Here is a 24,740-nt window from a genome sequence, read left to right on the forward strand (position 1 = left end):
GAGGCACTTGGGATATGTATATATCTATAGTATAGACTAGGAAAGAAGGCTCCTCTCAATATCCCCTGGTTGCAAATCCTGTTTACTGGGGAGAAAATAGATAAACGTGCCTAAGTGCCGATAAGATACATAGGAGGAAAGAATTGAAACTCTTGCAACATCCCTTGGGAGGTCAAACATTATTAGAAACTCAATGATGTTTATAATCATTCTAGATAAGATCTCCTGTCAGGAAAGGCCACCAAGCACAAGGTCATATGTGCCATGTAAAGGGGATAAAGGAGTTGAAGATCTAAATTATTTTAGAAGAAGGACTGTTTAACTCAGGAAACAAAAATTAGGTTCTTGCTGACATAAACATTTGACATTTGATGTGATTTCAAGTTCAAGATGGAAGTCATACCTGCTCTATAAATTTTAAATAAAGCTGTATATGTACCTCTTCAATCTCTGTCAGAAAGTGGCTACTCAGTTAAGTGTTAGTTATTTATCCTACAATTCCTCCTCTACCCATATCAGAGGGTAAAACAGAATTTCTGTGATTTGTTTGGTTGAAATTTGCCCATTTCTTTTGGACTTCTATTCACTGCAAAGCACAAACTCCCGATCTATTCCCCCTCCATCTCTAAAAAGTCCCTTTACCATTTTAATTACAGCTCTTCTACAAAACTGCTATAATTTAAATAATTTCATATCTCAGAGCTACTGTCTTTCCTCACAACATATGAAATGATATCTTGAGGTTGATCAACATTTATTGATCCAAATATTTGGTGTCTTCTAATAACACTGAAATAGTTATTCTTAATTACAACAATCCCAGAATTTTGGGAATATATCTCATTATAGATATCTTATTGAATTTAAATTATCTAATTATTCAAATATATCAGGATTTCTAAATTCCTTTAACAGTAATAAATATTAACACCATGGGAAATACTTCAGTTTCTGAGACCGACAGATTCAATCTGTATGTGCATCATAGTAGTGCACTTAATCAAGCCAAACTTTTTTTTAGCCAAATAAATGAAGAAAATAATTAGGCCAACTCTTTTGCTCAGTAGTTCATTCATTTCAAAAATTTTTTAATGGAAATTTCATCCTTATGTATCATGCCAGCATTATCAATGAAGAAAATAGTGCTGATTTTGAAATCACAATTATATAAACTTATTTTTTCACATTTTCTTAAAAGTGGCCTACTTTTCAAAGATTCAGAACATATTTTATCTAAAAGAAGACATATTTTATGTCAAATAATATGTTTTACTACTGTAACAATATAATCTATGATGCATAATTCCTTGCCTACTTCCCAAAACTTGAATTCTTAATTTTATCTACTCGTCCCATTTTTCACAGTCTATACCACCTCTCCAAAAATCACCATTCTTTTCTCTTTTTCAATAAAAATTATATATATTTAAGATGCACAAATGATGTTTTGACATGCATATATAGTGAAACAATTACTACAGTCAAGTTAATTAAAATATCCAACATTCTTATTTTCACTTAAACACATCACAGTCTTTATTTGGTATTCCTCAATTTGCCATAGAATCAAAACCTCCCTTTAGCTTAAGTTATGTGTATTTTCCTACCACACATTTTGTTCTGGAAATAGAGAACTAATTTTAAATCTAAAATATATTTATAAATATTATATCAAGAATTTAAAAGTTTTTTGAATAGAATTGTGGCATGTTTTATTATGTTTTATTAAAAATTATGTGCAAATAAAAGGCATTTGGTAATTGTTAAAGTGAATTATATTCTCCTTATTATCATATGTAGCTCTACATTTGAGATGAGCCTCAACAAACCATGGCAGCATCTTGGTACACTCAAAGGGAATAAATGCAATGAAATATTTGCAGAAGTCATTAGTAAACACGTGCTAATTTGTTTCCAAAAATACTTCAAATATTATATTTAAGAACTACCAAAGATATTATATATTTTAGCTTAAAAAATAAAAATAAAAACACTAGCATGTTGCTAAATGGTAGTCTGTGTGATCAATTCTGATTTGTAGTCTGGGGTAGAAATTTTCAGGTAAGTGAGAAATTATTTTGTTGAAAATGAATATACACTATCTATTCTGGAAAAGCACAGGTAGTTATATTGTTGTAGGCCTTCGTTATGAATATAACTTTATGTTATTGCAGCCCAGACTACATTGGCAAGCTTATAAAGAGATATTTATCTAGTTATGTTCACAATACTGCTACAAACCAACACTCATAGCATTTCATTTTAGTCTTAATGATAAATAAAAGATGAAGTATCTGGACAGGGAATACCTTCGTATAATTAAATGAGAACATTCAAGGATGAAGAAGCACAATTGCTGAAGGTCACACAGTGTGAATATGCCAGACCAGAAACTAGAATGTACATATTCTGAATTTAGAGATTCTTCTTTCTAAGACTGTTTGTGACTGACTGTCGCTTCTAAAATATCTATATCTAGGTCTATACCTAGAGATGTTCTCCTTCCCCTCCCTAGTTGCTGCCATACATATCTCTTCAACCTGTGTTGAGCTAATTTGCTTCTATCTGAGGTAGGAAATGTGACTCTGACCTTTGACAGATTTAGAACAGATTTTTATTTCTATTCTTGTCTCACAGGGGTGAGATTTAGAATGTTATTTAAATACTACTTAAATTAAATGTGCCAAAATAATATGAAATTAGAAACTCTGAATGGGTGGTAATTCCAAGTAATCAAACACATTAGAAAATATAGACAAAGTTATTTAGCAAAGTTAAAGGTGTAAGAACTCAAAGTATTTAATTTAAAAATTAATATTTTCTTGTATCTATAACAGAACTAGTTCTCTTTTTTTTCTGTACTATTTTCTCTCCACCTGTTATTTCACAGTTATATATTCAGATATCTACCACAACAAACATGCCAATGAGCCTCCTTAATTGACCCAGGTGGTTTTGGAGGCAGATTGCCTAAAGAAGTGGCCAGAATTCCACCAAGAATAATCAAGTTTAAAGGTAATACTCATGTGGATGTTCCATAAAACCCCATAGCGCATTTGGCAGTACATAAAGACATTTTTGGTTGTCATAACCAGAATAGAGGTGCATCTGCTAACATCTTCTATACACAGGACACCCCTCTTCCCACATACACACACAACAAAGAATTATTTGACCTGAAGTGTCCATTGTGCCAAGATTGACAAACTTGACACTAAACTTAACACTATCTGACCTATCTATGCATGGATCTCATTTTCTACTATGAAAATCTTGTAAAAAGCTTTGTATGATTAATTTCCTAGCAAACTCTAACCCACTGGTAATGAGATAGATTTATGATTGATATAAACTAGTGCACTGTCCATTATAGTAGCCACTAGCTGTATGTGAGTATTTATACTTGTTAAATTTGTTATTGAATTAAGTCATATTTTCAGTTCCTTGGTTACACTAGTCAAATTTAGGGTGCTCAATAATCAAGTGTGGCTAGGTTGCTTTATTGGAACATTTCCACCATGACAGAAAATTCCATTGCACAGTTCTACTCTAGAGACTCCACATATGAATCACAATAAAGGTGAGATATATGGCGGACACAATGATATCTCAAGTGTGTTAGAGAAGTGAAGGTAGGAAATATTATCTCTTCTGAAGTTTATACTTTTACTTTTAATGATCAATCATGTACCTACAACAATATCTAGAGAGGTTAAGAAATTGAGTAAATAGCCAAAAATAAAATATTTGTTTAAACTGTATACAATTTAATGTGCACACATATATTCAACAGCCTATAAAGGATATATCATGGGTTTAGAATATCGATTTCTACTTCCTTGTCAGTGAATGAATTAGGATAATAATTAAGCAGTTGGTTTCCTCTTCTAAGTGTCAAAAGCTGCTTTGGGCCCATCTCGTGCAATTTGCACTGAAATATATATCTTCACTTCACAGCTCTGATTGTGTAATTCTTACTAGGTTTTCTAAGAAAGTCTGTGTAATTTCCTTCTAAAAAATTACTTCATTCTTCTGATATGTTTGGTTTAACCCTGATTGTAGTCCTTAGTATAGCTGCAATATTTGATCTTATTTCACATAAAATTAGGGAGACATACATTTTTTTGTGCTGTAAAAGAAAAAATTACACTAGACCAGTTAAACAAGCAAAAAAGAATATATTCAAAATTTTTGCAATAACAGAGAGAGATTTAATTCAGATCTATTGAAACAAAAGACAGGAAGATTTTAAAGGCTGAGGTAAGCTAATGGAAAAATGATAGAAAACATTGGGCAGAAGAGTGTCATTGTGCTTAGGCTATCTGTGTTTGCTAATTGGTGCTTATCTAAGTTGGTATCCAACTATATCAAGGAGTCTGGGAGAAAAGGTGCTTTCTTGATGATTACATTTCAAAGAGATGGTTCCTAGGTCCTAAAGAAAGATATTCTTTGGTTATAGAAGATTTACATGTCAAAGAGCAGTTAAAAAACATTACCATTCTAAATTTTCTAAAGTAAATGCTCTACAAAAAGGAAATCGGGGTCTACAGTCAGGAAAAAAAAGCTGTCTAAAGTTCAGTCAAGCTGAGGGGAACATTAAGGACATCTTGGTCCAGGTACAGTGAACTATGACATTTTAAAAATATTCTTCACTGTTTGATTTGTTTTATTAAAGTATGGTTGGCATACAATATTATATTAGTTTCAGGTGTACAGCATAGTGATTTGACATTTATATATATTACAACGTGATCACCACGGCAACTCTAGTAATCATCTGTCAATGCGGGAAGTTATCACACTGTTATTGACTATATTTCCCTTCACTTTTTTCACTCATCCCTCACTCCTACTCTCTGGCAACCATCAATTTGTTCTTGGTTTCTATGAGTCTGTTTTTATCTTGTTTTATTTGTTCAATTTGTTGTGTTTTTTTTTAACTTCCACATATAAGTGAAATCATGCAGTATTTGTCTTTCTTTATCTGACTTATTTCACTTAGCATAATACCTTCTAGGTCCATTCATGTTGTCACAAATAGCAGGATTTGACTTCTGGATATTTACCCAAGGAAAATGAAAACACTAATTTGAAAAAAAAATACATGAACTATGACATTTTACACATGAATTGCTGAGAAGAATAATTTCTGATTTGAATTTCAGTCAGAAAATGGAATCTCCCATTGAACAATATCATGTCCCCCAACATAACCCAGTTATACATTTTATCACCCTAACTGAGGCTTAGAATAAGTTACATGTATTTTTTTTTCAGGTGGGAACTTCAAGAAATCCAGTAGTGATTAATAGAAAGAAGAAAGAGTAGAAAGCAGTAAGAGTGACCCTACCTAATTATTGACTCAACAAAATTAGGAGAAGATTCATTCATTTTCAGATTTTCTAACTGTACCTTCTGAATGCATAGGTACACTATAGTAAATCAAATTTGAGAACACAGTCTCCATTTCAGAAATTCAGTGTGGGAGAGATGAGTTCCTAGACAAGCTGGTCACCTCAAAGAGAATATGCGTGGGGCAGATATGCAGGGTTTCCTTGTCTCTAAACAATATTTTCACTTTACTCTTCTCTTACACTCAGCAGTATGGGTTCTAATTTTTCATTCATGTCCAGAATAAGGCAATTCTCTGAGTTTCATTTGCTCATAACACTCTGCATTTGAAAGCATTTATCACAATTGTAACTATATAATAATTTGCACAATTATTTACTTAAAATATCACTTGCCTTAGTAGCCTGTGAATTCCACAAGAGCATGGATGCTCATAGCTTTCTTCTCTGTTGCTGAGTCTCTAGCCTTTAGTTTATCACCTGCCAAAGGTAAGTACTAAATGATTATTTTAAACGTATTGACATTGTGCCATAAACTCTTTGCTTCTTAAGAAACTGACAGGTAAATTCCTTTTACTCTTCCCCATGTTTCTTAACTACATTTTCTAGAATATACTATTTGTTCCTTTAAAATGATATTATATATTCAAAACAATCCATAGCACAATAGAACATTTTATAAATTGTGAGCATGGATTATTCTCTATACGTTATATGTTATAACATATCTTATTAATGTTCAAGACTGAGAGAAACCCAATCTCCCTACCTACTTCAAAGTAAGCATTTTATAGATAAAAGTGGCATAACCTAAATTCACCATATCAGAAGGAAAGGGGGGAGATGAGGAGGAAGATAAGGGTAAAGAAGGTCAAATATATGTGACAGAAGGAGATTTGACTTTGGGTGGTGACACACAATGCAGTATACAGTTGATGCGTTATTGAACTATACACTTTAAACCTATGTAATTTTATTAATCTATGTCATCCCAATAAATTTAATACAAAAATAATAAAAAGCAAAAATGTAAAAAAAAGTATGCGACTAATAAGGTTGGTGTGTATTTCCATTGATGATCAGAAACAACTTTTAGATTAAAAAAAATAATGGAATTATGAAAAATAGAACACCTAATGTATCTTAGATAATTTATATATTTTATTTGACAAAGTAAAAGAGCATTATTTGTTGAAGAAATATTACTCTAGAAAGGATAGCTAGAAAATGTTAAAAAAACCAAAGAGGGTGGAAAAATGACAGTTCAAACCTTTTTTCTAAAACCTGACTCCAATATCTAAGTTTGAATTGGATAATTTTCCAAATTGAGATTCTTCAGTTATTTAGTAAGTTTGATTTGTTTTGAATTTGTTTTCACACCCAACAAAAGCTGTTCTTTGGAAATTCTATACTACATAATATTTCACATTGGTTTAACATTTTTAAATAATTCACTGCCAACTAACGTTTGTTCATAATAATGGTTTGAAAAAATAATAAGAATAAATGATATTTAAACTTTGTTCTTTAACCAACAGACATATATTATTACAGTGTTAAAATCTACATCAAATCTTATAATCCTGTCTTATTTGCCTGCAAATATTTTGAGTTACTTCAATTTTTTAAAAAAGAACATTTCAAATGAAATTTTATGTAGTTAATTTTCTGATATATAAAATATCTGAGGCTTTTGATCTAAAAATTATCCATAAAATGACTTGTATAAAAAGTGATTTAAGTAAATATTACTTCTTAAACTACTGTATCCAGCTTTATATAGATATAATTGACATATAACATTGTATAAGTTTAAGGTGTGTAAGGTGATAATTTGATATAGGTATTTATTGCAAAATGATCATCACACTAAAGTTAGATACAACTCTCACCTCATATAATCACCATTTTATTTTATTTTATTTATATTTTTGTGCATAATTATTTTTAATTTTTATTTTTTAATTTAAATTTATTGGGGCAACATTGGTTAATACAATTTATAATTTTTAGATGTTCATTATAATTTGACATCTATATATTCTATTGTGTGTTTACCACCCAAAGTCCAGTTTCTTTCAGCTACCATATATTTGATCCCCTTTGCCCAGTTCACCCACCCCTAAACCCCTTATATTTGACCCCCTTTACCCCATCTACCTCCCACCCCATCCCTCTGGTAACCACTAGTCTATAGTCCATGTCCATAAGTCTCTGTTTGTTTGTCCTGCTCATTTGTTGCTTTTAGGTTTATATCCCATATCTAAATGATATCATGTGATTTTCAACTTTTTCAGTCTGGCTTATTTCGCTTAGCATGATTATCACGAGGTCCATCCATGTTGTCGCAAATGCTGGTATTTTATCTCTTCTTATGGCTAAGTAATATTCCATTGTATATATGTACTACAGCTTCTAGGCCAATCTATCATAGGACATTTTGGTTGCTTCCACGTCCTGGCCACTGTGAATAATAATGCTATGAACATCAGTGTACAAATATCTTTTCAGATATGAGTTTTCAAGTCTTTGGGGTAAATACCCAGTTGAGGGATTACTGGATCATATGGTAGATCAATTCTTAGTTTTTTGAGGAACCTCCATACTGTTTTCCATAGTGGCTGTACCAACTTGCAGTCCCACCAGCAGTGTATGAGGGCTCCTTTTTCTCAGCATCCTCTCCAACATTTGTAATTACTTGTCCTGTTGATTATAGCTATTCTAACAGATGTGAGGTGGTATCTCATTGTGGTTTTAATTTGCATTTCCCTAATAGCTAGCAATGTTGATCATCTTTTCATATATTTGTTGGCCATTTGTATGTCTTCTGGGAGAAGCATCTGTTCAGGTCTTCTGCCCATTTTTTGATTGGATCGTTTGTTTTGCTGTTATTGAGTCATATGAGGTCTTTGTACATTTTTGATATTAGGCCCTTATCAGAGGCATTGCTTGCAAATATATTTTCCCATTCAGATGGTGGTCTCTTTACCATGTTGATGGTTTCTTTTGCTGTGCAGAAGTTTTTCAGTTTGATGTAGTCCCGTTCATTTATTTTTGCTTTTATTTCCATTGCCTTTAAGGTCAAATTCATAAAATCCTTTTTAAGTCTAAGGTCCTTGAGTTTAATTCCTATGTTTTCTCCTATGCATTTTATTGATTCCAGTCTTATATACAGGCCCTTAATCCATTTTGAGTTAATTTTGGTGCGTGGTGATAGACAACACTCTAGTTTCATTTTTTTTTTTTTGCAAGTGACCTTCCAGTTTTCCCAGCACCATTTATTGAAGAGGCTTTTCTTTATCCACTGTATGTTTTTGACTTTTTTGTTGAAAATTATTGCCCATATAAATATGGGTTTACTTCTGGACCCTCGATTCTATTCCACTGATCTGTGTCTGTTTTTCTGCCAATACCCTGCTGTTTTGATTACTGTTGCTTTGTAGTATAATTCGCAGTCAGAGAAAGTGATGTCTCCGGCCTCATTCTTTTTTCTCAGGATGGCTTTGGTATTTTGGGGTCTTTTCCATACAAATCTCATCATTTTTTGTTCTATTTCTTTAAAAAAAATGCCAATGGGATTTTGATGGAGATTGCATTAAATTTGTATAATGCTTTAGGTAACACTATCATTTTAACTATTTTGATTTTTTCAATCCAAGAACACAGAATATCTTTCCATTTCTTTGTATCTTCTTCAATTTGTTTTAACAAGGTCTTGTAGTTTTCATTATATAGGTCCTTTACATGTTTCGTTAAATTTATTACTATTTTATTCTTTTTATTGCAATTGCAAAAGGAATTATTTTTTCTGCTTTTTCTGACACTTCATTATTAGAATATAGGAATGCTATGGATTTTTGAACATTGATTTTGTTTCCAGAGACATTATTGTATTTGCTTATTGTTTCTAGTAATGTTCTTGTGAAGTCATTAGGATTTTTTTTTTTATGTAGAGAATCATGTCATCCACAAATAGTGACAAATTGACTCTTTGTGTTCTATTTGGATGCCTTTTATATCTTTCTTTTACCTGATTGCACTTGCTAGGACCTCCAATATTATATGGAATAAGAGTGGCAATAGTGGACAGCTTAGCCTTGTTCCTAACCTTAGAGGAAAGGTTTTTAGTTTTTCACCATTAAGTATGATGCTGGCTGAGGGTTTGTCATATATAGCCTCTATTATGTTAAGGTATTTTCCTTCTACATCGAATTTATTAATTTTTTTATCATAAATGGATGCTGCATTTATTGATATGATCATATGATTCTTATTTTTTAATTTGTTTATGTGGTGTATCACATTAATCAAATTGCATATATTGAACCATCCCTGTGCTTCTGGGATGAATTCCACTTGATCATGGTGCATAATCTTTTTAATATGTTGCTGTATTAGGTTCACTAGCATTTTATTTAGGATTTTTGTATCAGTGTTCATGAGAGATATTGGTCTGTAGTTTTCTTTTTATGTGTTATCCTTACTAGGTTTTTATATCAAAGTAATTTTGGCCTCATAAAATGTGTTGGGAAGTATGCCTCCCCTTCAATTTTTGGAAGAGTTTGAGGAGAAGAGATGTTAAATCTTCTTTGAATGTTTGGTAGAATTCACTAGTGAAGCCATCTGGTCCTGGACTTTTACTTTTTGGTAGGTTTTTGATGATTATTTCCATTTCCATACTGCTGATTGATCTATTTAGATTTTCGAGATCTTTTTGATTTGGTCTAGGAAGATTATATTTTTCTAAGTACTGGTTGATTTCTTTTTGGTTATTAAATTCGGTATTATACATTTTTTTTGTAGTATTCTTGTATGATCCTTTGTATTTCTATGATGTCAGTCATAATTTCCCCTCTTTCATCCTTGATTTTGTTTATTTGTGTCCTTTCTCTTTTTTCTTTAGTGAGTCTGGCCAGGGGTTTGTCAATTTTATTAACCTTCTCAAAGACCCAGCTCTTTGTTGTATTTATTTTTCCTTTTTTTTCCAATTTCATTTATTTCTGCTTTAATTTTGATTATTTCTTTCCTTCTGCTGACTTTAGGCCTCATTTGTTCTTCTTTTTCTAGTATTTTTAAGATTAAGCATTAAGTTGTTTATTTGGGTTCATTCTTGTTTTTGGAGATAGGCCTGCAATGATATGAACTTTCCTCTTATGACTGCTTTTGCCGTGTTCCAAAAGTTTTGAAATGTTGTAATAGCATTATCATTTGTTTCTATGTATCTCTTGATCTCTTTATTTCTTCTCTGACCAAGTTATTCTTCAGTAGCATGTTATTTAATATCCGTGTATTTGTGATTCTTCCTGATTTTTTTTTTTGCAGTCGATCTCTAGTTTCAAAGCATTATGATCAGAGAATATAATTGGTATGATTTCAACCCTCTTATATTTGTTGAGGCTATCTCTGTGTCCCAGTATGTGGTCAATTCTTGAGAATGTTCCATGTGCACTAGAGAAGAATGTATAAGCAGCAGTTTTGGGATGGAGGGCTCTGCATATGTTACTTATGTCCAATTGGTCTAATGTGTCATTTAAGGACGTTATTTCCTTATTGATTTTCTGTTTAGATGATCTGTCCATATGAGACAGTGGTGTATTTAGTTCCCCTATTATGACAATGTTTTGACATGTTTCTCCTTCTAGTACTGTCAGTAATTGCTTTACATGTTTTGGAGCTCCTTGATTGGGAGTATAGATATTAATAAGTGTTATGTCTTCTTGGTGTATGATTCCCTTTATCATTATGAAGTGCAGGCCTCATAGTGGAGAATTCCCTCAATTTTTATATGTCTGGAAAGGTCTTAATTTCTCCTTCATATCTAATGGAGAGCTTAGCTGGATACATTATTCTAGGATGGTAGTTTCTTTCACTTAATAGTTTAAATATCTATTTCATTCCTTTCTGACTGGTGAGGTCTGCACTGAGAAATTCAATGATAATCTAATGGGTTTTCCTTTATAAGTTACCATTATCTTCGCCCTTGCTGCCCTGAGAATTCTATCTTTGTCATTGATTTTTGATAAACTTAATACACTGTATATCTTGGTGAAGGCCTTTTAGGTTAAGATAATTGGGTGTTCTGTTGACTTTTTGAATTCTAAGCTCCAGCTCATTTCTTAGATTTGGGAAATTCTTATCCACTATTTGTCTGAAAATGCTTTCTATTTCCTACTCTTTTTCCTCGCCTTCGGTAATGCCCATTATCCTTATGTTTCCTCTCCTGATGGTATCAGCTAGTTCTTGTATTTCTCTTTCATTATTTTTCATTCTTCTGTTTCTCTCTTCTTCCTTCTGATTTAGTTCTAGATTTCTGTCTTTGATATCACTGATCCTTTCCTCCATTTGGTCAACAATATTTCCCAAGCTTGCTAGTTCATTTTTAAACTCTTGCAGTGTGTTCTTCATCTCCAAAAGATCTATCCTGTTCTTTTTTAGGATCTCAATCTCCTTTCCTAGTTGTTTTTTCAATTCTTGAAATTGTTGATATGTCTTGTTTCGGAACTCACTGAAATTTTTCAGAAGTACCATCCTGAATTCTCTGTCATTTAAGTCATATATTTCTATGTCTGTAAGCTTATTTTCTGGAGATTTTTCTCTTTCTTTCTGAGATGCCCTGTCACCTTGGTTGTTTATGGTGTTTAATGGACTATTTCTCTGCCTGGGTATTAATGGAGGTGTATTCTGATGTTTTTTTCCAAATAGATTATTACATAAAGGTCTCTCTTTAGCCTGTTGCAAAGAAAGCATTTCAGTAGGTGGCATCTAAGCCTCTTGGATTCCTGCTTTATATAAAACTTAAATAATGCTTTTTTTTTATTTTCTTGTAGATATTTAATCATGCTTACTACCCTCAGTTTCAGTCCCTGTCACTGTCAGCAACAGTCTCAGAGCGTTTTCTCAGATTCTCTTGGGGCTCTACAGAGTTCAGTCTCAGAGGATATAGGAGTAGGGGCCCTGTGGGTTGGTGATTGGGAGCTATAGTCCAGCCTCAGTTTCGCAACCGCGGCTGGTAAGAAGCAACTGCTGTTTCTCTGTAGTCCCATCCCGCTTCTCTGCTTTCTTCCCTGATGACTGGGCCCTGCTGCCCACCGGCCACGTGGAGCTCACAGCTTTCCCAGGCAGGACTGTTTGGGGAAGTCGCCACTCCTTCACCCCTCCCCCTCCTCCTACAGGGGCCTCTGGCAGCTTCGAGAGGCACTTCTTTGTTTCTCTCAGTCCACCACCACGCACCGGGATTCTGACCTGTGGTAGCTCTTATGCGTAGATCCCACACTCAGATGTGCCGCTGTGCAGTTTAGGTGGTTTCTGTTGAGTTTTAGATGTTCAGCTTATTGTTGTTTCAAGGGGAGAAATCTGGGGACGTCTCTCACTCTGCCATGTTTCCCAGAATCTCCACATAATCATCATTTAAAAAATTATTTTAGACAGTGAATTACTTTATCAATTATTTTGATATATGTATATGTATACATATGTATGTGCATATACATATGTATACATATACATAATATATATATATGGCTTATATTTTGTTAAATAGTATTTCTGTTATATAGTATATTGTATTTTATGTTGAGGTTATGTTGGTTTTTCTAAAACCAAATGAATGTTTCATGTTTTGTTTTTAATAAATAAAGAATACAATATGTTCATTTTACATTTTAAAGAAAATTATGATATCCTTATATTATCTTTCTCTCTCCCTCTCTCTTCCCCTCTTCTTCTTTCTTCTCTCTATTTCTCCATTTCTCTTTCTCTCTGCGTGTTCTTCTGTGATTCTGGCTGACATATTAATATATTTCCTTAAGTACCCTATATCCAGATGTCTAGTACTTTTAATAACTTCTAAAAGCTTTGCATTTTTCTTATTTTCTTAAATTTTCCTATTATCATTTTGATTCCTATGTTTGCTTAATATATACTATTGCCTATCATATTGTCCAAAACTCAGCAAACTACCTCCCAATTGGAAAATCCATTCCACCACCTCTTTTGGTTGCTAAAATTTCATTGGAACACAGAGTTGCCCATTCATTTATACATTATCTTTGGCTGATTTTTTTTTTATTATTTATGCATACAGCACCTGGTCTTCCTAGGTGGTCTTCCATCCAAGTACTAACCAGACTTGACCTTGCTTAGCTTCTGAGATCAGACATCAGGCTTGTTCAGGGTACATGGCTGTAGACTATGGACCATGGCTCCACTGGGGCATAAACCCATGACTTTCAGCCTGTAAAGCAGACATACTAACCACTACACTATGGAACCATGTCCTCTTTGGCTGATTTTATATTACAATGACAAAGTCGAGTAGCTGCAACAAAGATCATGTAGCCTGCATAACCTACAGTATTTACTATCTGGTCTTCTATAGTAAAAGTTTGCTATCTCCTATCCATTGCTTAATATATGCCAGGTGCTGAATATATACTTATATCTTAATTAAATTAATAGATGAATAGATGGATGGATGAATGGATAATGGTAATGAGATCTAGCCTTTGTGTAAGAAGAGACCACTTTGCTTCATTCAGCATGAAGAGATCCAGATTGATTTCTGAAGTAGGAGCAGATTTTATTATGGTTAGAAAGAAAGGAGAATCTATCTATTCATAGAAGCAAGAAATACTGGGACAAGGTGGTGATATAAAGTAAAATATTTAGTTCTTGACTGTTAATTTCAAATCAGAAGACTGTACGAATTTCTGATTGCCTCCAATTCTCAAAAACTGGATGTTCAGTAAGATCGTTAAGAGTTCAGTATTAACTAATTTAAAAAATTTGACACCCCATTATGTTCTTTATCTTGAAGTAATTTCACTGCTACTTCTACTTTTGCCGTGGAACTGTTAACTGGTCAAAACTGAAAATAAACAGTTTTAGTGAATTTATTTCTAAACGTTGCCATAAAATTTTTAAGGTAGAAAAACTTGCAATACATGAAATTTTTAATTATCAGAATTATATTAAAGTCCTTTGAAATATGAATAAATGAGAGTTGGCCTGAATTAGTTTAATGGAAATTATGCAGCAAAAATCCAGAGAAGGAGAAAAAATATAATTTCATCAGTTAGTGAAACTTAATTTCTTGTATTTCTTAAATAAATAGTTATTGGACTATAGAATCTCTAAAGAAGTGGCTGGAGACAAGAAATTTTCATGGTTGATAGACATCCATTTTCTTTGGTCATCTATGAAGCAATCTTGAGGATGGGCAAATATACTAGATAATGAGACTGTCAACTTTGATGTTTAAATGATCTTGCTTTTGTGGATTTAAAATAGGTTTATAATTTTATATTATAGCTAGTATAAAAATAGAATGAATAATTGGATTCTTCAAAATATAGAAATGATATTTATTTCCACACTCAGAATTCCTTATTTCAGTTTTTCCATTTAAATTATCTGTCATGCTATTTTACATTCTTTTTATCTCTGTTTTATTTATATTTATATTTGTCTATGAAGATAGAAAAATGAATAATAAAGGATGTGGCTGGCAATAAATAAGCTGTGAGACTGCATATTTTGTAACAGTGGAAGCTTGGGACATGAAACAGAAGCCCTGAGCATTAAACTTTCCCTCTCTCTGCCGTGGGGGACCACTGCATTACCTCCTGAATAAAAGAAGATCTGGATGTAGAGCTGGGAGGATAAAAAAAATCTCTCTTTGCAAGTATGGTGTCCAATTTGCAAGTTAAAGTGGAATAGAGCTGGATAGTAAATTGTAGAAGCAAATCTACCTGCCATAAAAAGCGTTACTGCTTTTCAGTCAAGAGTCCAGAGAAAACTCATAGTTGGGAAAGTCTGGATCTTAGGAATCAGCATTTTTTAATACAAATTATTAATACTGGAGAGAGAAATGCCATATATAATGCTTATATCAAACCATGTGATGGATGAGGAAATCTGGCATATCTAGACATGAGGTTTTTGTAGGACAAAAATCAAAATATCGATCTATTGTCTGAGTAACTCTCCCTCTCTCTCTTCCTTTCCTCTTCTTGAGGCACAGAATGGTCAGAGACAGGAAATAGTGTCAGGTCATAAAGAGCCTTGTATAAATCTCTTAGAAATTTTGGAATCTAGTCTATGAATAACTAGGACCCTTGGGAGAATTATTTTAAATATTGTGTTTTTTTTTCAAATAAATATATTATGTTGGTGACTTTTTGAAGGGAAGATATGTACAGCTTGAATGGGGTCCGTTGACTATTGATTACTGACCCAACAAACATACTTAGGCAGTTGTTGTAATAGTGAGGTATTAGATTAAAACTGAAACAAGGAAGTTGTTGTGAGAATTAATAGAAGGGAGCTTATTAAAAATAATTAGATGGTAAAATTGGCAGGCTGTGATAACAAATTTGATGTCAGGGTTGAGAGGAAATGAGATTTAAAAATGAATCTCAGACACAAAGCTGTAATGATTCAGTGGATGGCGGTCTAACTAAATACATATAAAATAATCTAGAAGGAAACAAAAATTTTGTTGGGAAAAAATAGAACGGTGTTCTTATATGCTATATTTAAGATGCCTACAGAGAGCTGGATTTAGTGTGTTCTCTAGGAGAGATCTAGACAGCATAATGGTAAGGATGAAACAATGACAGCGAATGGGGTCTCACATGTAGAGCAGCGGCTGAAGGGTAAACCATTGAAAATTTTCAGTGTTTAACAAATATATCCAGAATTGGAAAAGCAATGGGTGAAAAATGGGAACTAGTATTAGAAATACAGACTCAAGGATGTTGATCACTGAAATGAAAAAACAAAACATTTGTAGCAATGTGTAGGTCAATCCAGGCTAGCTCCATGATATCATGCTCTCCCTACTCCTAAACCAAAACTTAGCTGGTTAAAATGAAAAATCCACTTTTCAATTCATTTTTCTTTATCACTTTTATCTTAAATTTAAATTTTTGAAGCAAAAATAAGAGGATGTTAATTCTAGTTCTTTGGAGGTTTATAATCTAGATAATAAAATATGCTTAAAAATCACTGTCATTTGCTGTAGTACTTAGTGAAATAAGTGAAAAAAATGTAATGCAATAGGATCCCAGTATTTTCAGTTTCCTTCCTTTTCTTCATTTTAGAAACGTTAAAACTGAAACCCAGAAAACCAATCTTGACTTTCCCAACATCATGGATCTGGTTAGTAGTTAAATATATAGTCCTTTATTGAACAATAGATGTTTTGGGGGCTAAAAATTCAGATTTAGGAGATGGCTTCCAGATTAACTATGCTCCAAAAAAGTATACGTTGTCCTAAAGAGGTGGCTGTTTAATTGCTTTTTCTGGAAACAAGTGTATTATTTAATGGAAGAATCAAAATACATGACACATTCATTTCCATTCAGTATATCTTGCTACAATAATTCCATGTACTTAGTAAAAGGAAATCAAGCTATTTTTAAAAAATCAGGTCACAGTTTTTCCTTGTTGAAACTTGTCTCTTTTACGTCCCACACAGCACATCATCCTGGCTGATGTTGAGCTGCATATAAAAAAAGCAGGTTGCTCCTGCTGGGCTTCACAAGGAGGAGGTGACAAAAGCCCTGGCATGAGCACAGAGCCATGGTCTCTGATGTGGTAGGATAATATAACAGTTCCTCCTTTTCTGCACAGAGGCACATGTCGACTGTATATCTGCTGAAATATTGCCACCTCCAGTCTTGTTCTACAAAGCACTGTGAGGACAGCACTGAGGAAGTCCTGCTCCACAACAAAAAAATACTTTTTATGACAGTAATGTATGAAGATGAAAATACCCCATCAATAGCTTCTATTAAATTATCTAGAGCGACCAGGTCAGGGAATTCAGGTTTCTGGTGGGAGAAGTCACAGATCTTTGTGGCATGCCTGTAAATATCCAGGCAGCCATCATAGATCTCCAGAGAGAGAGCTACTACCTTCCTGACTACAAAGTGATGACATCATCCTCAAAGGCTTTTAAATACTTGAGTCGGGACACTAAAATACACTGTAGTTGGCTGATGAGTACAGCACCGGGAGGACATCATTGGAAGACCCAGTTGGCTAGATATCAGTTCATAATGATTTCTTCTGTCAGGTTTGTGTGTTAACAATGGCCAGTCAAAGAAATTGTACATTCGATTCCACAGACTGAACTGGTCCACAAGCAGCACATTAGTCTCTAGAGGTGGTTTCCAACTTATGTTATAGTAGTAGCTTTAATGTGAACTACATCTGTTGGCCTTTATGCATTGGAATAGGAAACCCTCTAGACCAAGGCTTCTGAACCTTGGCATGGTTAACATCTGTTAATAACAACATCACTTCACAACGAGACTGCCAGGATAGCATAATAATCAAAAGCTTTAAACAATTGTTTGTTGTTGGAAGACAGTCCTGTGCACTGCATGATGTTTAGCAGCATCTTTTTCTCTGCCTACTAGATGCCAGTAGTATTGTCCTCAAGTTTTATCCATGTTGTAGCATGTCTCAAAATTTCCTTAACTTTTAAAGCTGAAAAATATTCTATTGTGTGTATATACCACATTTTTTATCCATGTATGCACTGATGGACAATTAAGTTGCTTCCACATTTTGGATATTGATGCTGCTAGATCATGAGTATATAAATATCTCTTTGAGACCTTGGAATTATTTTGGGTATATAGCCAGAACTAGAATTGTTGGATCACATAGTAATTCTATTTGTAATTTTTAAAAGAACTATCATCCTGTTTTCCAGAGCATATACACTATTTTATATTCCTACCAACAGTGCATACGATTTTTAATTCCTCCACATCCTCAACAATTATTACTTATTTTATTTTACTTTTTATGGTAGCCATACAAATAGCTGTGAAATGGTATCTCACTGTTATCTTGATTTGTATTTCCCTAATGATTAGTGAAGTTGAGCATCTTTTCAGGTGTTTTTTGGCCATTCGTATATCTTCTTTAAAGAAATGTTTATTCAACTTTGCCTGTTTTTATATCAGGTTGTTTTGTTTGTTGGTGGTCTTGTTGAGTTGCAGTTCTTTATATATTCTGGATATTAACCCCTTATCAGACATGTGATTTGCAAATATATTCTCATCTTCTGTAGGTTGCCTTTTCACTCCGTTGTTTGTGTCCTTTGATGCATAGAAGTTTTGCATTTTGATGTAGTCTAAATTCTGATGCACCTACTTTCAGTTTTTATTTTACATCTCAAATCTAAGTTAAATGATTTGCATCATTGATCTTCAAACTACGTCATGAAAAATGTCTAGGAAATCAACCAAGAATGGGACACTAGTATATGGATATCTAGTTTGTCTATTTGTTAATATAGATTTTTTAAAATGTTGTCTAGGCATAGGGAATGCAGTCAGCATTAATGTAATGGCTAGGTGGAGAGCCAGAGGAGAGAAAGAGCAATCGGGATCATTTCATAAACTATATAAATGTCTAACCAATGTACTGTATACTTGGAACTAATGATAAAATAAAATTTAAAAAAATAATAAAATAAATAAAATGCTGCCTATACCCAGTTTTGAGGCCCTGGCTAAAGGCTAGTCAGTTCCCCTTCTTAAGCAGCTGATTAAGTTCACACACCAACTACTTTTCTTTTTGGCTCTCACAATTCGAGTCACTATGCACTACCCCCAATCATCCCATGTACAGGTACCAGACAACTAGGGCAACCCATAAGTCCCAGAGCCCTTGAAGTTATTAAAATCAGCCAGTCCACAGGGAGACTGAGAAATCTAGCTAACCTCACCCCACTTACCATGCATAAACTTGCTACAGCTCCAGCTAGCTATTGTTACTCTGTCCCCTGGTGTAACACTCTGTGTGTCCCTGCCTGGAAGCCTTCTCTCATTTAGAGCTGTAAGTAACAAAAAGTTCTGCCTTTTAGTACCATCCAAGTGTCTTTGTGTTTTGTCCTGCTATCAAAAAACTTTTATGTCTTATAAGCACTAACCAAAAAAAGTAGGGTGCCATAAAACCAAAAATTAATGATATAATGCTAAAAATGCCAAGTCTGGTAAAGATGACACTAAAAGAAAACATTTGATGCACCCTCAATACTTCAAGTACATAGAAAATATATATAATTTAAAAATAGAAAATAAAAAAATAATAGGCTTCGAATAAATATCTTCACGGACCAACGACAAAACAGAAATATTAAGTTTAAGCCAGTGCCCGTTAGACTACAAGCTTGGAAGCAAGAACTAATGATTATGGGTTCACACTTTGTGAGATAATGGTGTCAAAATCTGCTCTGCTTGGGTAGATCAAAACGTAACAAAGGTAATAAAAAATATATGCCCCTAATGAATATTGTCATAAGAACTTTTAACAATATATTAGCAAGTTGAAACCAACTCTTTTAAAAAAGAATACCAAATAAACAAATTTATCCCAGTAATGGCAAAAAAAAAAGCAGATGAAAAAAGCTCAAAATCATTAGTCATCTGGGAAATGAAAATTAACATCACAATGAGATACCACTAAACCCACTAGAGTGGTTAAATTAAGACTGATAACACCTAATTTGTCAAGGATGTTGAACAACTGGAACTCCCATATATTGTTGGATAAGGGCATAAAATGACACAAGCACCTTGGAAAAAAGGTCAGACAGTTTTATATAAAACTAAAGATACATCTATGCTGCGACCAGGAAACATACTAATAGATACTTACCTAAGTTATATGCAAACATATATGTTTACACAAAGCCTTGTACAAGAATATACATAGAGTTTTATTCATAAAAGTTAAAACTGGAAACATAGCTCAAGTGTCGATCAATAGGAGAATAAAGTGTAACATATTCATATAATGAAATACTACTTAGTACTATATTACAGAGTAATCAGTTCCTTACACAGAGAATGACATAGATGAATGTCAAAAGCATTATGTTGAATGAAAGAAGCCTTACATAAAAGAGTGCATAGTGTATAATACAATCTGAAAGAAGTACTGGAACAAGCAGAGGAAAACTAATTTATGATGGGAAAAATCAGAGTAGTGGTTACCTCTGAAAGGAGGGATAGGGATGGAGACTGACTGGGGCATATAAAAACTTTTCTGGGGTGATGATAATGTTCTATATTGTGAAAGGAGTTTGAGTTAGTTGTCAAAATTCATCAAATTGCGTGTTAAAATTTGTATATATCATTGTAAGTAAATTTCACTTCAAATGAAAAGAACCGTAAACAAATACTGAACTCTGGCTTCTGATTTACATGCTAAAATGTTTAGGACTGAAATATACTGATGTGTGCAACTTACAATAAAAATTCCTACAATAACATAAGATAGCTTAATGGATAGTTAGAGGGATGGATAGATAAATACAAGATAAATCAAGTATAGCAAAATGTTAATTTTCATATATTGGTGTTTGGGTATATGAATGTTCACTATAAATTCTTTAAAATTTTTTACATGCTGGAGATATTTTATAATATAATATTGGATAATTAGCTGTGAGCCTAAGGCTTTGAAAGGAAATACACACACATATACTTAACATCAGAAACTGGTAATATTTTATCTGGCTCTATGACTAAATCTAAGGCAGGAATACTGAATCATCAATACGATGGAAGATTCCTGAGGAGGCATTGAGATGACAACTACAAACGCTCTGTAAGGAAAGAGAAAATGAACAAAAATCTCATTCAAAACGAAAACTCCTAATCAAATGCAAAACATGAATAAATGGTATGTTAGGAAAAAAACATCAAAATTCACCATTCAAAATATGAGTTCAATAAATTCCATGAGATAGGTAGCAAAGCCCTAACGAAAGACAATTAGGTACTCTAGGTAGTGTTAACTCCTTCTAAGAAAAAAAAAAGTGTGTAAATTAAACATTAAATTGTCATTTTGTAGCATGACATGTCCCTGATGGGACTTTGGGTTGGTAATGCTATCTTAAGTATATAAAGAAAGGTACCAGAGAAATATATCCAATGATGACTTGGTCTTGGAATACTTCAGAAATTATTCAGCTCTTGATGTATAAAATTAATGCACTCATTCAGTCAACAAATATTTATTAAACATTTAGAATGATCCAGGTACTGTCCCCAATACTCAGTGATGTAAAAAACAGCCAAAGGCAAAGACCATAAAAAGAATACTTTCTGAAGACTCATCTTTACTTCTGAGGCATGGTGGAGGACAAAAGCATGAAGGGATGACAAAGGTTAGGCTAGAAATAAAATACTTATTGTGCCTCAAAGATTAATGTAGTTAGCAAGAAAAATGTTTGCAAGCTACACATGTTAGATGTTTTTTTTTTCATTTTGCCTCTAACATCAAGCTAACAAGATATTGAGTGAACTCCTGGTTGTCAGTGAATACAAAACAAATTTTCACGGGGAGACCTTAAGTTGATAGTTTCTTATATGAAGTCAGGAAGAATTTTTAGGAATGGGATATGTGGTTTCTCAAATAATTATGGTGCTGATGAAAATTGGAGATTTTATAAATTGACTTGAATTGCATTGAGCTGAATTGTTGGTTAAAAATTCTAGTCTATATGTTGAAAGAGAAATGTAATATATTTCCTCTACTAGCTTCAATATAGACCTTAACATATTCTCATTTTTCATCCAAATAATACACTCACATCAAAATTATTAATCATTTATCTACTAAAAACATTATTGATTAGTAAACATTTTCTCTGCTAAGGTTTCTCTGCTAAATCATAGAAACACACTTGTGATCAAAATAGGTTTCTTGACCTCATGGGGTTTAAATTCTTGAAAAGACTGACAATAATTATAGAGAATAAAACCCCAAATATGTATGACATATGATAGTTTCTATGTAAGAAATAATGTTGTGCCTACTGATTCCAGGAGCCTTCTTACTTTGACTCAGAATTAATCCAGCAGGGGATTTTTGAGGTCTTTAATTTAAAGAGAAATTCATGTCAACTCATTTGTTCTCTTCATATCTTTGCTGGAACTCCATAATATCAATTTTTTTTCTAAGTATAATGAGTATTGAAATAGTGGTTTTAATTTGTGTTTTATTGGGACTTAATTAGCTTTTCTCTAATAATTAATGAATTTGAACATTTTTTCATATGTTTATTGAATGTTTGAGTTTCCATTCTGTAAACTCTCCCATCTTGTGATTTGTACTTAATTTTGTTTATAAAATATTTGTACGTTTACATTTATTTTTGACATGGAAGAATTTTTTCCATCTTGTTCATACACATAAATTTTGACTTTGTCTAATACTCTTAAATCTTATATATAATGAACCCAAGTATAGAGTAGACAAAAGGCACTCCAGTATTTGGAACCTATACATTTTAGAAAGTGTTCAGTTTTAAAATTTAAAACTGAATTTTCTACATAGCAAAAATTTTCAATTTAGATAGATAGATGTCAGATAGATATATATTTTTTTCAAGTGTTTTATCAAGTGGTTTGGACTTTCTCACAACAAGGAAAGGCAATGAATGAGTGCAGTATTATATAGAAAACAAAATGGGGGCAGTCGAAGCCTGAGTTGAAGAAATAATGGAGAGACTTTTCAAAAGAACAGATATGCCATTATTTGCTTTAACTTTTGCATTGCAGCTCTGTATATCCCCCCATTTGCCCCATATTTCAATAAGTTTTACTACATAACAGTCTTTTGTGTGGATGAAGGAAAAGAACTTAATTTTATATCTAAGCTAGTGTGATGTAGAATAAGGAAACCATGGATGACTCTAGATCATCATCTGGACCAGTTTAGGGGAGAAATAGAGTCTACATTCAGAAGTAAACATGAGAACATTGTATTTGATGAGCTTCATAGACATGGAAATTGGACTTTCTATATATCATGTAATGGTTTTGATACCATTTTAATTATATTTAGAGACAGGGCAACCTCAGATTTGGTTTACTATGTTTAGTTTTCCACTCCCAAGAGCAGAGGAGAGTAGAGGCATCCAAGTAATGCAGCAGAGTAGTAGCCGAGTTTATTTTAAAACTACTCAGAGATTTTGGTATGTTATTAGGCATCAAATCATTCCTCTCACTTCTTCTTAGTATTATCTGCTTTAATTAAGTTTATGCCTAGACACAAAGAAAGAAAAACTTTAAAGCTGAGCATAGAAGACAAACATCAGTAAAGGGAAAATTATAGTCAAAGGTGACAAAAAGAAATTAAGTCCAAACCACCTCATCCACCCCACACAACACAAATGAAAATGTACATAATATTTGGGGAAGAATGACACTAGAATTTGAGGTATTTTCTTTTAGATTTTACGGGACAAGAAGATCCTGCTAACCCTATCCTCTTTAAGAAGCACAATATTCACTAAAATTGCAACTACCTATTGCATAACTCAACTTCAGTATTTCTCTTAAAAATGAAACTATCTAGGCCCTATTAAATACCAATTAAATAATACCTTCTGGGTCTTGGTCTTATGCATTGATATTTTTCAAGATTCCTAGGTGATCGTAACGTGATGAGTTGAGAACTACTACAACCTGAGTCTGTCAGGCTGAGCAAACCTGGGTAGGGATATAAGCATTCTATACATTTCTTTGCAGTTGAATATTCTGTAGACTTTCTACACAAATCACCTCCCAGGAGCAGAGCTCACTGGTGGCAGTAAAAATATGCTTGCATATTCCATGCCTAGTTAAAATGAAATGCATTAATTTAGAACACTGTTTCCGAAACCGGTATTTATAAGAATTATCGGAGGAGCTTATTAAAAATACATTAAAGGGCCCACCCAGAACCTGCTGAATCAAAATCTTTAGGGATCTTCAGGAGAGGAGCCCAGAGCTTGTGTTTTTAACAAATATCCTAGGTAAATCTTATGGTGAGGCAAATTTGCTAAATATTGCTTTAGAAGAATCACTATTATAAGTAGGGTCTTGGACTTTCAATATCTCTTGTCTTTCCAAGAGGGCATCATATTATCACACAGGAATGTGGACACAGTCTACCCTCCATAAAATCTGGTAACTTTTTGCAATAAAGTTAAGACAGATATACAGTCAAAAGGCAAGTGGGATGTTACATTCTGATTATGCTTTAGCAATATTTTCAGGGCCAGGATAACAAATATGTCTAATTCCTCTTAGAAGACCTATTTTAAAAAGAAAAACCAAGCTAATTTCATTTTTAAATACTACTGAAAATTTTATGTAAACACTTATGATTTGTGCACTGTATCAATTAATAGTTGAAAACAATAGTGCCAGAATAATCCCAACAATAATTAATTTTTTCTAATTCCTCAAAATAAAAGTAGAGTCATTTGTATAGTTATACATCCAGAGTCCTTTCTCGTATGTTAAAGATTTAAATAGTTATAATTTCAGATAAATATTTGAGACCTGAGCTGGCGAAGAAATGATGCTGAAC

Source organism: Rousettus aegyptiacus, unplaced genomic scaffold (genome assembly GCF_014176215.1).
Source record: "Rousettus aegyptiacus isolate mRouAeg1 unplaced genomic scaffold, mRouAeg1.p scaffold_m13_p_9, whole genome shotgun sequence".
Taxonomy (NCBI): Eukaryota; Metazoa; Chordata; class Mammalia; order Chiroptera; family Pteropodidae; genus Rousettus; species Rousettus aegyptiacus.